This window comes from Cherax quadricarinatus, chromosome 36, assembly GCF_038502225.1.
Source record: "Cherax quadricarinatus isolate ZL_2023a chromosome 36, ASM3850222v1, whole genome shotgun sequence".
In the NCBI taxonomy this organism is placed as follows: Eukaryota; Metazoa; Arthropoda; class Malacostraca; order Decapoda; family Parastacidae; genus Cherax; species Cherax quadricarinatus.
The window spans coordinates 15750839-15763214 of record NC_091327.1 but is presented as its reverse complement, the minus strand read 5'-3'; the positions used below and the strand labels follow the sequence as shown (position 1 = coordinate 15763214).

At 41.3% G+C, this 12376-nt stretch overlaps 1 protein-coding gene and 1 long non-coding RNA gene across 9 annotated transcripts in view; one reads left to right on the top strand and one right to left on the bottom strand.

Moving 5' to 3' along the window:
* LOC128691404 (homeotic protein ultrabithorax-like) overlaps window positions 1–12376 on the top strand; it is a 1565881-nt gene that overhangs the window by 450778 nt on the left and 1102727 nt on the right. The window lies entirely within an intron of this gene.
* Window positions 1–12376, bottom strand: part of LOC128691407 (uncharacterized) — a 185741-nt gene that overhangs the window by 23320 nt on the left and 150045 nt on the right. The window contains exon 3 of the long non-coding RNA XR_008407425.2: window positions 7759–8117. This is a non-coding gene — a long non-coding RNA (uncharacterized lncRNA). The remainder of the gene's footprint in view (window positions 1–7758; window positions 8118–12376) is intronic.

The following is a 12376-nucleotide window of genomic DNA, read 5'->3' as shown; positions in this document are numbered from 1 at the left end:
TATTTTCAGGTGTTTAGGAATGAGAACTCTGATGTGCCCTGATTATACAGACTTAAAGACAGACAAATGTAGCAGAACAAGTCTCTATCGTGACAATATTTCGCTTCCATTAAAGGCTTGCTCTTCTACACGTTTCTTAACTTTCATCTAGTCAAGAATTATGCCCTCCAGCTAACTTGCACTGACTTACGGAAGCGCATTTACGCACCTCCTCTGTGACTCTGCTTCTCAGGTTGCTGAGAAAAGATGTAAATACCGATAAGTATGTCTGATTTATACCGACTCCTCAATTAATATTCTAACAATACACTTGCTTTGTTTACATTCTCTCAGGTAGCATTCATGAGTAATAGCAGCAATCTTAACAAAGTTCTCAGGAGTGCTATCGTCCGTAATTGTTTCTAATAGATTAGCAAAGTATCAGGACTGGGGGAGAGCTCACATAAATTAGCAGACATGTTGAAACACCTCCACATTTTTCTGAACACTGCTAGACTTGGCAGAGACAACTGGTTGCTGAAGAATGAAAGTCACAGCACCGTTACTCTAACAGTTTAGAACACTTTAGAGAGGAATGATTACATCTCTGGTCTTCTAGTCTTTTACCCATTTACTCTCTATGACTCATTAATGATCAAAGGTGAGACGTTGTCTTAACCTGTTATTAGTGGCTGTTTGTAACTCTGGTACAATGCTGGTAGTTAAACTAGTGGTCTTGTTTAAGGTACTAAAACACTTGTGGAGTTAGGGAAGGAGGAAGCAAGGTTGGTGATGCACGAAGAACCAAATCCGTATACCTTCGGCTTAACCGGTAAAGTCTGAACATTTTATCCTGCTAATTTAGTTCACCTCTTCTTTCTACTTCTCCATAGTGCACAGAATTGCGGTAGGTCTTATATTTTTCTCTTCCTATACGTTCACTCCTTTTTGTCTTGTAATTCTTGCTCTTCTACTTTCACCCCTTCTTCCTTCCCTTCCACCAGCTCTACATTTATTTCCATCTTCACTTTTATCTCCAGTTCCTCTTTCATATTTGCTCCCATTTCTTCTGTTACATCTTCGTCACGGCACCACCACTTCCTCCACCTGTTCCTCCATCTACACACACACAAACACACTCACACTACTCCACATCCTCCAACTCCACTTCTCTTGGTCATGGTTGTTACTAGCGAGCTTCACACTAAGCAGAGTAGTTCGCTATCTCCAAAAACTGAGTTATTGGTTTGTTGCACTGTAAATTCCGCAGGCCATTCCAATCAATAACTTGGGGAGGACTTCTGCGTTGCTCAGTTCTAGACTCTCTCTCTCTCTCTCTCTCTCTCTCTCTCTCTCTCTCTCTCTCTCTCTCTCTCTCTCTCTCTCTCTCTCTCTCTCTCTCTCTCTCTCTGTGTCTCCTCTTTACGCTTTTCTTTATCTGTTTTCTTTTATTGATGACCACTCTGCTTTCCACTCTCTTCCTCCTCTCTTTTTTCTTTTCTCTCCCTTCTTACCATCATTTCTTTCTTCTTTTCTCGTCCCTGTCTCATCCCCTATCCTACCTTTCCCCACTTCTCTCCCCTTTTCTCTTATCCCCCTCTTTTCTTTCTTCCCCCTTCACTCTTCTCCCTTCCCTTCTCTCCCCTCCCCCTTTCTAGCTCACAAATCCCTCCCTTCTCCCATCTCATTCCCTTGCTTCTCCATCTCCTCTATCTCTCCCCTATCTTTTTTACCTTCCCATCTCCTCTACTTTTTCATCTCCTATTCCTCTCCTCTTTCCTCTACCCTCTTCTTTTTCGCACTATCCTCTCCCCCCATTTCCAGTGCCTAACACATTTCCAGAACACCCCATTTCCAAATCTTATCAAGCAGGCTGAGAGGGTGAGAGAGAGAGAGAGAGAGAGAGAGAGAGAGAGAGAGAGAGAGAGAGAGAGAGAGAGAGAGAGAGAGAGAGAGAGAGAGAGAGAGAGAGAGAGAGAGAGAGGGTGAGAGATGGAAATGAAATTGAAAAGGATGGAAAGGAGGGAGGTTTTCGCAAGGGACTGGAAGATATATAATTGGAGAAAGAGAGAGAGAGAGAGAGAGAGAGAGAGAGAGAGAGAGAGAGAGAGAGAGAGACAGACAGACAGACAGACAGACAGACAGACTGACAGACAGAGACAGAGATAGACATAGGCAAATAGACAAACAGACACAGGCAGACAGACGCAGACAGACACAGACAGATGCAGACAGACCCACAGACAAACAGATACACATAGAAGGAGAGAGGAGAAAAGGAGGTAGGAGACAACGAAAATTAGAAAAAAGAGCAATACAAAAATATGAAGAAGAAGCAAAGAAAGAGTGATTTTTAAAGAGATTAATCAGGCAAATAAATGAAATGAAAAATATAGTAGAAGTTAATGTAGAAGAATAAAAAGAAGAGAAGAAGAAGAATGAGGAGGAGGAAGAAAGGGGGGAATCGGCAAAGAGGTCAAAAAGAAATGGGTTCTTAGGGAATAGGAGAAAGAGGATATGGTGCAAGAGGGAAAAGTGAGAAAGAAAAGGGGAATACACAATTAAGAAAGGGGGTGACAGAGCGGATGAAAGGTGAAGGGGAAGGGTGGAAAAAGAAATACAAAAAAAAAGAAACATACAAGAAACAGAGACAGGAAATGGGAGATAACAGTTCTTGATAATGCTATACACAGCGCTAGACGCTGTCCCAACAATACCTCTTTCTACAACGTGTGGGCAAGGGAGAATAGGGGATAGGGAGAGAGTAGCGTTAGAGTAGAGGAAGGGCGTAAAAGAGAAAAAAGTGTTTGTTCGGTGTCAGTCTCATTTCTGTGGGGCATTGTGGGCACTGTTGGGCAGTGTGGGCAGTGTGGGGCAGTGTGGGGCAGTGTGGGGCACTGTGGGGCACTGTGGGCACTGTGTGGCACTGTGGAGCAGTGTGAGCACTCTGGGGCACTGTGGGGCAGTGTGGGCACTGTGGGGCAGTGTGGGCAGTGTGGGCACTGTGGGGCAGTGTGGGCAGTGTGGGGCAGTGTGGGGACTGTGGGGCACTGTGGGCACTGTGGGGCACTGTGGGGCACTGTGGGGCACGATGGCCATCTTTCAGTGGTGTATGTTAGCAGCAGCTGCCACCGTCGGCCATCCCTTGCAAAGTTGGTTCTCGTACATCTGCAATGTTTTTGAAAGGGAGTCCGTGACACTTGTATCCTGGAAATTGTGTTCAACTCGCTGTCGACATTGTGCTTGCCTTTCTTTATTGTCTTCCGGGGATCTTACACACAGCCGAATTTAGTGGGCCACGCTTGCTGCTTACTTGCTTGCTCCTTGTGTTTGTTTTGTGGTTTGTTGAGTGTGTTTCTTGTTGTGCTTCAGTGAGTGTGTTTGTTGATGTGCTTCAGTGTGTTGCTGTGCTTCAGTGAGTGTGTTTGTTGATGTGCTTCAGTGTGTTGCTGTGCTTCAGTGAGTGTGTTTGTTGACGTGCTTCAGTGTGTTGCTGTGCTTCAGTGAGTGTGTTTCTTGTTGTGCTTCAGTGAGTTTGTTGATGTGCTTCAGTGTATTGCTGTGCTTCAGTGAGTGTGTTTGTTGATGTGCTTCAGTGTGTTGCTGTGCTTCAGTGACTGTGTTTGTCGCTGTGTGTCAGTGTGTTTGTTGCTGTTTTACAATAAATGTGTTTGTTGCTGTGCTTCAGTGAGCGTATTTGTTGATGTGCTTCAGTGTGTTTGTTGCTGTGCTTCAGTGAGTGTGTTTTTTGATGTGCTTCAGTGTGTTGCTGTGCTTCAGTGAGTGTGTTTGTTGATGTGCTTCAGTGTGTTGCTGTGCTTCAGTGAGTGTGTTTGTTGCTGTGATTCAGTAAGTGTGTTTGTCGCTGTGTTTCAGTGTGTTTGTTGCTGTTTTACAATAAATGTGTTTGTTGCTGTGCTTCAGTGAGCGTATTTGTTGATGTGCTTCAGTGTGTTTGTTGCTGTGCTTCAGTAAGTGTGTTGATGTGCTTCAGTATGTTTGTTGCTGTGCTTCAGTAAGTGTGTTTGTTGCTGTGCTTCAGTAAGTGTGTTTGTTGCTGTGCTTCAGTAAGTGTGTTGATGTGCTTCAGTATGTTTGTTGCTGTGCTTCAGTAAGTGTGTTTGTTGCTGTGCTTCAGTAAGTGTGTTTGTTGCTGTGCTTCAGTAAGTGTGTTTGTTGCCGTGCTTCAGTGTGTTACTGTGCTTCAGTGTTCCTTTTTTTTGCTGTGCTGCAGTGAGTGTGTTGTTTGGTAGTTTTGTGTTAGTGTATTTGTGTTTAAATTGGTGGGATTAGTGTTGAAGAGTTTGCTGGGTTTTAGTGTCTTGTGCTCCCTTCTGGGTTTTAGTGAACGTATTTGTGTTTAATGAGTTTGTATTGTTTATTGGTGTGTGTTTGTTTATTTGTGTGTGTGTGTGTGTGTGTGTGTGTGTGTGTGTGTGTGTGTGTGTGTGTGTGTGTGTGTGTGTGTGTATGTATGTATGTGTACTCACCTAGTTGACTCACCTAGTTGAGGTTGCGGGGGTCGAGTACGAGCTCCTGGCCCCGCCTCTTCACTGATCGCTACTAGGTCACTCTCCCTGAACCGTGAGCTTTATCATACCTCTGCTTAAAGCTATGTATGGATCCTGCCTCCACTACATCGCTTCCCAAACTATTCCACTTACTGACTACTCTGTGGCTGAAGAAATACTTCCTAACATCCCTGTGATTCATCTGTGTCTTCAATTTCCAACTGTGTCCCCTTGTTACTGTGTCCAATCTCTGGAACATCCTGTCTTTGTCCACCTTGTCAATTCCTCTCAGTATTTTGTATGTCGTTATCATGTCCCCCCTATCTCTCCTGTCCTCCAGTGTCGTCAGGTTGATTTCCCTTAACCTCTCCTCGTAGGACATACCTCTTAGCTCTGGGACTAGTCTTGTTGCAAACCTTTGCACTTTCTCTAGTTTCTTTACGTGCTTGGCTAGGTGTGGGTTCCAAACTGGTGCCGCATACTCCAATATGGGCCTAACGTACACGGTGTACAAGGTCCTGAACGATTCCTTATTAAGATGTCGGAATGCTGTTCTGAGGTTTGCTAGGCACTCATATGCTGCAGCAGTTATTTGGTTGATGTGCGCTTCAGGAGATGTGCCTGGTGTTATACTCACCCCAAGATCTTTTTCCTTGAGTGAGGTTTGTAGTCTCTGGCCCCCTAGACTGTACTCCGTCTGCGGTCTTCTTTGCCCTTCCCCAATCTTCATGACTTTGCACTTGGTGGGATTGAACTCCAGGAGCCAATTGCTGGACCAGGTCTGCAGCCTGTCCAGATCCCTTTGTAGTTCTGCCTGGTCTTCGATCGAGTGAATTCTTCTCATCAACTTCACGTCATCTGCAAACAGGGACACCTCAGAGTCTATTCCTTCCGTCATGTCGTTCACAAATACCAGAAACAGCACTGGTCCTAGGACTGACCCCTGTGGGACCCCGCTGGTCACAGGTGCCCACTCTGACTCCTCGCCACGTACCATGACTCGCTGCTGTCTTCCTGACACGTATTCCCTGATCCATTGTAGTGCCTTCCCTGTTATCCCTGCTTGGTCTTCCAGTTTTTGCACCAATCTCTTGTGTGGAACTGTGTCAAACGCTTTCTTGCAGTCCAAGAATATGCAATCCACCCACCCCTCTCTCTCTTGTCTTACTGCTGTCACCATGTCATAGAACTCCAGTAGGTTTGTGACACAGGATTTCCCGTCCCTGAAACCATGTTGGCTGCTGTTCATGAGATCATTCCTTTCTAGGTGTTCCACCACTCTTCTCCTGATAATCTTCTCCATGATTTTGCATACTATACATGTCAGTGACACTGGTCTGTAGTTTAATGCTTCATGTCTGTCTCCTTTTTTAAAGATTGGGACTACATTTGCTGTCTTCCATGCCTCAGGCAATCTCCCTGTTTCGATAGTTGTATTGAATATTGTTGTTAGTGTGTGTGTGTGTGTGTGTGTGTGTGTGTGTGTGTGTGTGTGTGTGTGTGTGTGTGTGTGTGTGTGAGTGTGCGAGTGTGCGTGCGTGCGCGCGCTCTTGATGCTAAATTCTGGCGAGCGTTTAATGTATCTGGCTGAACATGTTGTACACTAGCGTCCTGGTGAGCATGCGCGCCATCTACAGCCATTCACCACCACATACATTATAAAACGCTGATGAATAGATGCGTCGTTGCATCAGTGTTTACTGAGTTGTTAATCGTTACGGATTTTTTTTTTTATCATACGGATTTTATTGTGTTTTACCGTCATATTTCGGCGTTGCTGGTAACATGGCTGCAAGTGTAGCCATTAATTCTGCAATAGATTAAGCTACAAAAACAGATATTGTGTAGCAAGAAGAGTATTAAGAAGGAATTAAGATACTGTGATTTAGTCAAATTATTATTATTATTATTATTATTATTATTATTATTATTATTATTATTATTATTATTATCTAATTTCTCGCTAGCTTAAAAAAGGCATTAAGGAACGTTAACAATTAGTCATTCAGGACGTTGTAATGACATAGAGTATTCAACACCTGTCTGGATCCCACGTATGATCACGTCCTAAGACTGGGAACAGGTTTGCGATCAACCTCTGGATCTGAGGGAAAAAAAATAATCTTTGAACATAGAGGGGAAGAAAATCTGAGAGGCTATGATCACTATGTGAAAAATACTAGAAAGAGAGAGAATACTAGGGAGTATAATGAAAAACAGATAGTAGATGTGGAAGTAGATGGAAAGCATGGGTTACATCTACTTATAATTAATTAGCACTGTATGCAAAAGAACCACGGGGGAGAGGTGAATGATAGCTCTAGTCCTTTCGTGTTGCATATCATCAGGAGCTTGCAACACTGCAGAACGTATTTGCACAATACATGCAAATACGTTCAAAGGAAGTGTCTCTGCTCGAATGTATTCGAGCAGAGACATTGTATGATGCTTACGGAATTTAATGGGTTCCCAAAACGTCCCCAAATATTTAAACGCGGCCATTTAAAACTGCGACATTGACCCCGTTATTAAAACTTGGCAATTTATCTATGACCTTAAAGCCACTACATTTAGCCCCTGCTATTTCTATCCAGCCATTTAAATGCTGTGAACGACTCCGTCAGGAGTATCTCTTATGTTAGTCATTTATACTGAGGTATTTAATTTATTTATTTAAATTGTCCCTTAATTTCTGTTGCTGACTGGTGTTCATGTATTTTTCCCCCAGTTGCTGAGGTCAACTTGAGTGTTATGAAGTTGTACAATGTTGTTCAGTGTTATTGCGTGTTAAATGGTGTTATTGTTACATAGTGTTATCCTGTTGTATTATTTTACTGTGTTATATGGTGTTATTGTTTGTAACGTGGTGTTATTGTGTGTTATGTAGTGTTAATGTGTGTTATGTAGTGCTAGTGTGTATTATATGGAGTAATTGTGTTATACATTATATGAGGTTCACTAGAAAGTTCAGGAGGATGAGTTCAACTAGGTGAGCGCACACATAGTAGCCTGGTTGTCTCTCTGGAGGTGTAACACTCATCAGGTTCAAGCTAATAATCAATAGCTAAGGCGAAGCAAGACACCTGAGCGGAACCCCCAATCTATGGTTTAATAATAAGTAACAAGAACTCATTAATATGTTTGTATTGAACTACGGGAAGAGTCTCTCTCTCTCTCTCTCTCTCTCTCTCTCTCTCTCTCTCTCTCTCTCACACACACATAAAAGGTCTACCTAGATATTGGAGAGGTGAAAACATCACTTTCTCACCTTCATACTCGAATTCTCAATCTTGCTGGAGAGGATCCACACATTTTCCATTACTTAGGGTTATGCGATTATGATCCCGTGATGTGATGACCGTGTGGATATGGAATCAGATGTGATGATCATCAATTTATACGCAGTCAATAGTAATAAATATTATTTATTATTTATTTTTCTCAGGTTTCAGAGACTGCCAGCACTGTAACAAAGTCTAAAGAGTCCATAGAGTTTGTTAGACATAACACCTTCTTCAAGAATCTTGTAACTTCATTTCACGATGATCACAGCATCTTTTCACAGCTTGATCTCACGGAGATGGCAGCATCATATTGAAGTGTGAAAGCCACTTCTCATACTTCTTCCTGCAACAGTGGAGCATAATAAAGCGTTATCAGCAACTTTGAATATGTCAAACTTGCTTTGCTTAAATAAATTAATTAGGATATATATATATATATATATATATATATATATATATATATATATATATATATATATATATATATATATATATATATATATATATATATATATATATATATATATATGGTACAAGCACGCAATTTCACCACAACGAACACAAATATATCAAACAAACAAGAATACGCTCGTAATGTCTGAAACAGTGCAAACAATAGAGCAGTGCCGTCAGCTGAACACAAACATACAACGACTCGGCTATACATTATACACCCCACAGTACACCAACAATCCCAGTGGCATACAACATACACCCACTCGCCGCAACCCAATACAATGCTGCGTTTATATAGCGTCGAAATGAAGTGAAAATTGGAAAAAAATCGGTTCTCCCATGTCTGTATTTCCCCCCTCTCCTCTGCCTCCATCCTTCCATTTTCCCCGCCCCCTACTTTCCCTAGTTCTCGCTTCCTTCCTTCCCCCCTCTTCCCTCCCCCCCACCTCTCCAATGACAACATACATGTTTTCAAGGCTTCTTTTTTTCATTCACACCCAGGTAGTATACTAACTCCCACTCCCAGTGTTCGCAAACACTGGGTATATATACCGACAGGTTTATGTCTCTCTGTGTATACACTTCTGCAGTTTACTGTAGTCCTTTTTTTCTTCTTATAAATTAAAGTTTCCTTAATTTTAGAATACAGGTGAATTGAAACTTAATGTGCAGTCGATACTCTTGAAACTTAACTATATATATATATATATATATATATATATATATATATATATATATATATATATATATATATATATATATATATATATATATATATATATATATATAAAGATGGACGGAAGGCTCGAATCACTTTTCTTTTTTTTTTCACTGACAGCTGCTTATTACACACGCACACACACACACACACAAACACACAAACACACACACACACACACACACACAAACACACAAACACACACACACACACACACACACACACAAACACACACACACACACACACACACACACACACACACACACACACACACACACACACACACACACACACACACACACACACAAATACAGACATACACACATATAACTGCTGCACATGGGTGCCTAGCAAACCTCAGAACAGCATTCCGACATCTTAATAAGGAATCATTCAGGACCCTGTACACCGTGTATGTTAGGCCCATATTGGAGTATGCGGCACCAGTTTGGAACCCACACCTAGCCAAGCACGTGAAGAAACTAGAGAAAGTGCAAAGGTTTGCAACAAGAGCTAAGAGGTATGTCCTACGAGGAGAGGTTAAGGGAAATCAACCTGACGACACTGGAGGACAGGAGAGATAGGGGGGGATGATAACGACATACAAAATACTGAGAGGAATTGACAAGGTGGACAAAGACAGGATGTTCCAGAGATTGGACACAGTAACAAGGGGACACAGTTGGAAGCTGAAGACACAGATGAATCACAGGGATGTTAGGAAGTATTTCTTCAGCCACAGAGTAGTCAGTAAGTGGAATAGTTTGGGAAGCGATGTAGTGGAGGCAGGATCCATACATAGCTTTAAGCAGAGGTATGATAAAGCTCACGGCTCAGGGAGAGTGACCTAGTAGCGATCAGTGAAGAGGCGGGGCCAGGAGCTCGGACTCGACCCCCGCAACCTCAACTAGGTGAGTACAACTAGGTGAGCACACACACACACACACACACACACACACACACACACACACCCACGAATACATACACAAATACACGGACAGTCATACTCATTTACGTAAAAACATACGTCCACATAAACACACAATACCGAGTATGCTGTAAATACACTTAATAACCTCGGGAAACAGAGCAGCAGTGTATACTCAGACGAGTGTATTCTCCAGGCTTAGAAAAACACACACAAATACATTTACCCAACTATCCTCTTGAGCGAAGAGGACCGTGCTGCCAGAAATCCTCACAACATACAAATCATTCGAATATACTTTCATACACCATCCCCCACCTACTCTCTCTCTCTCTCTCTCTCTCTCTCTCTCACACACATATTAAATATGCACAATTTATTTCTTTTCTTTTATTATGCATTCCATTTGTTATTCTTCTTTTCTTCGCTCATCACTTCTTCCTCATCTCCTTCTTTCAGTACTATTCTTATATTTTTTTTCCTGTATTTCTCTGTCTTCTTCTTTCATTCCATATTCATCCTCATCTTCTTCATTCTCCCACTCTTCCTCCTTCTCTTCTCCATTTTCCTACTTTTCCTCCTCCTCATCTTCCATCTTTTCTTATTCCTCTTGCTCTTTCCCTTTCTCCTCTCCTGCTCCTCATTCTTATCCTCCTCCTCCTCCTCCTCATTATTCCTCCTTGCCCCTACAAACACTTCATTTCTTGAAATACGTAACATTAATATAGCCAGAAAAACAAATACTCTTAACCGTATCCCAGCACACAGAACATACACATTTATACACCCCAGTCTCCCTCTCTCTCTCTCTCTCTCTCCTTTTTTCCCTCTCCCGCTCTCCCTCTCTCCTCTTTTCTTTCCCCTTTCCCTCTCTATTTTCCTTCTGCTTTATTTATCTCCCTCACCTCCCAACCTAGCTATCCTTCCATCTTCTCCCTTGAACTATCTTGCTCCTGTTCCTCGGTCCCTTCTCGCCCACCCTCTATTCTTCCTTTTTTCTTTAAATCTCTCAGTCTCCCATCCTCCGGCTCTTTCTCACTGCTCTCTCTCCTTCCCCTCTCTTGCCCCTCCCCTCCCTTCTATTTTGTACTTTCTACATCCTCTAACCTTCAATTTTTTTTCATCCATCTATCTCTTGCCCTCCAACTCCTCTTCCTCTTCGCCTTCTTATTCCCTCTCCTTCCCCCTTTCCTCTGTATTCTCCCATTCTCCCGTACTGCCTCTCTTCCTGCCTCACAGATTCCCTACCCTTAATCTTATATATATATATATATATATATATATATATATATATATATATATATATATATATATATATATATATATATATATATATATATACATATATATATGTCGTGCCGAATAGGCAGAACTTGCGATCTTGGCTTAAATAGCAACGCTCATCTTGCCATATAGGACAAGTGAAAATTTGTGTATGCAATAATTTCGCCAAAATCATTCTGAAGCTAACGAAAAAAATATATTTCACTGTGTTTGTTTAGTATTAAATTATTGTAAACAAATCTAAAATATATTTAGTTGGGTTAGGCTAAAATAAATTGCTCTTCTTATAATAAGGTTAGGTAAGTTTTCTAAGTTCCTTTTGGTGCAAAATTATAAATTTTTACATCAACATTAATGAAAAAAATATATCTTTAAAGGTATAAGAGGAAATTTTAGAAAGGACTTAATTTTAAATGAGTTCTTGCTAATTGACCAATTTTACATATTCGGCACGACATATATATATATATATATATATATATATATATATATATATATATATATATATATATATATATATATATATATATATATATATATATATATATATATATATATATATATATATATATATATATATATATATATATATATATATATATATATATATTATTAACATATCGGCCGATTCCCACCAAGGCAGGGTGGCCCGAAAAAGAAACACTTTCATCATCATTCACTCCATTACTTTCTTGCCAGTAGGATGCTTTACACTACAGTTATAAAACTGCAACATTAACACCCCTCCTTCAGAGTGCAGGCACTGTACGTCCCATCTCCAGGACTCAAGTCCGGCCTGCCGGTTTCCCTGAATCCCTTCATAAATGTTACTTTACTCACACTCCAACAGCACGTCAAGTATTAAAAAATAATTTGTCTTCATTCATTCCTATCAAATACGCTCACGCATACTTGCTGGAAGTCCAAGCCCTTCGTACACAAAACCTACTTTACCCCCTCCCTCCAACCTTTCCTAGGCCATCCCCTACCCCGCCTTCCCTCCACTATAGATTTATATACTCAAAGTAATTCTATTTTGTTCCAGCCTCTACATGTCCGAACCACCTCAGCCCTCTGGATAATAGTTTTCGTAATCCTGCACCTTCTCCTAATTTCCAAACAACGAATTCTCTGTATTATATTCACACCACACATTACCCTCAGACATGACATCTCCACTGCCTCCAGCCTTCTCCTTGTTGCAACATTCATCAC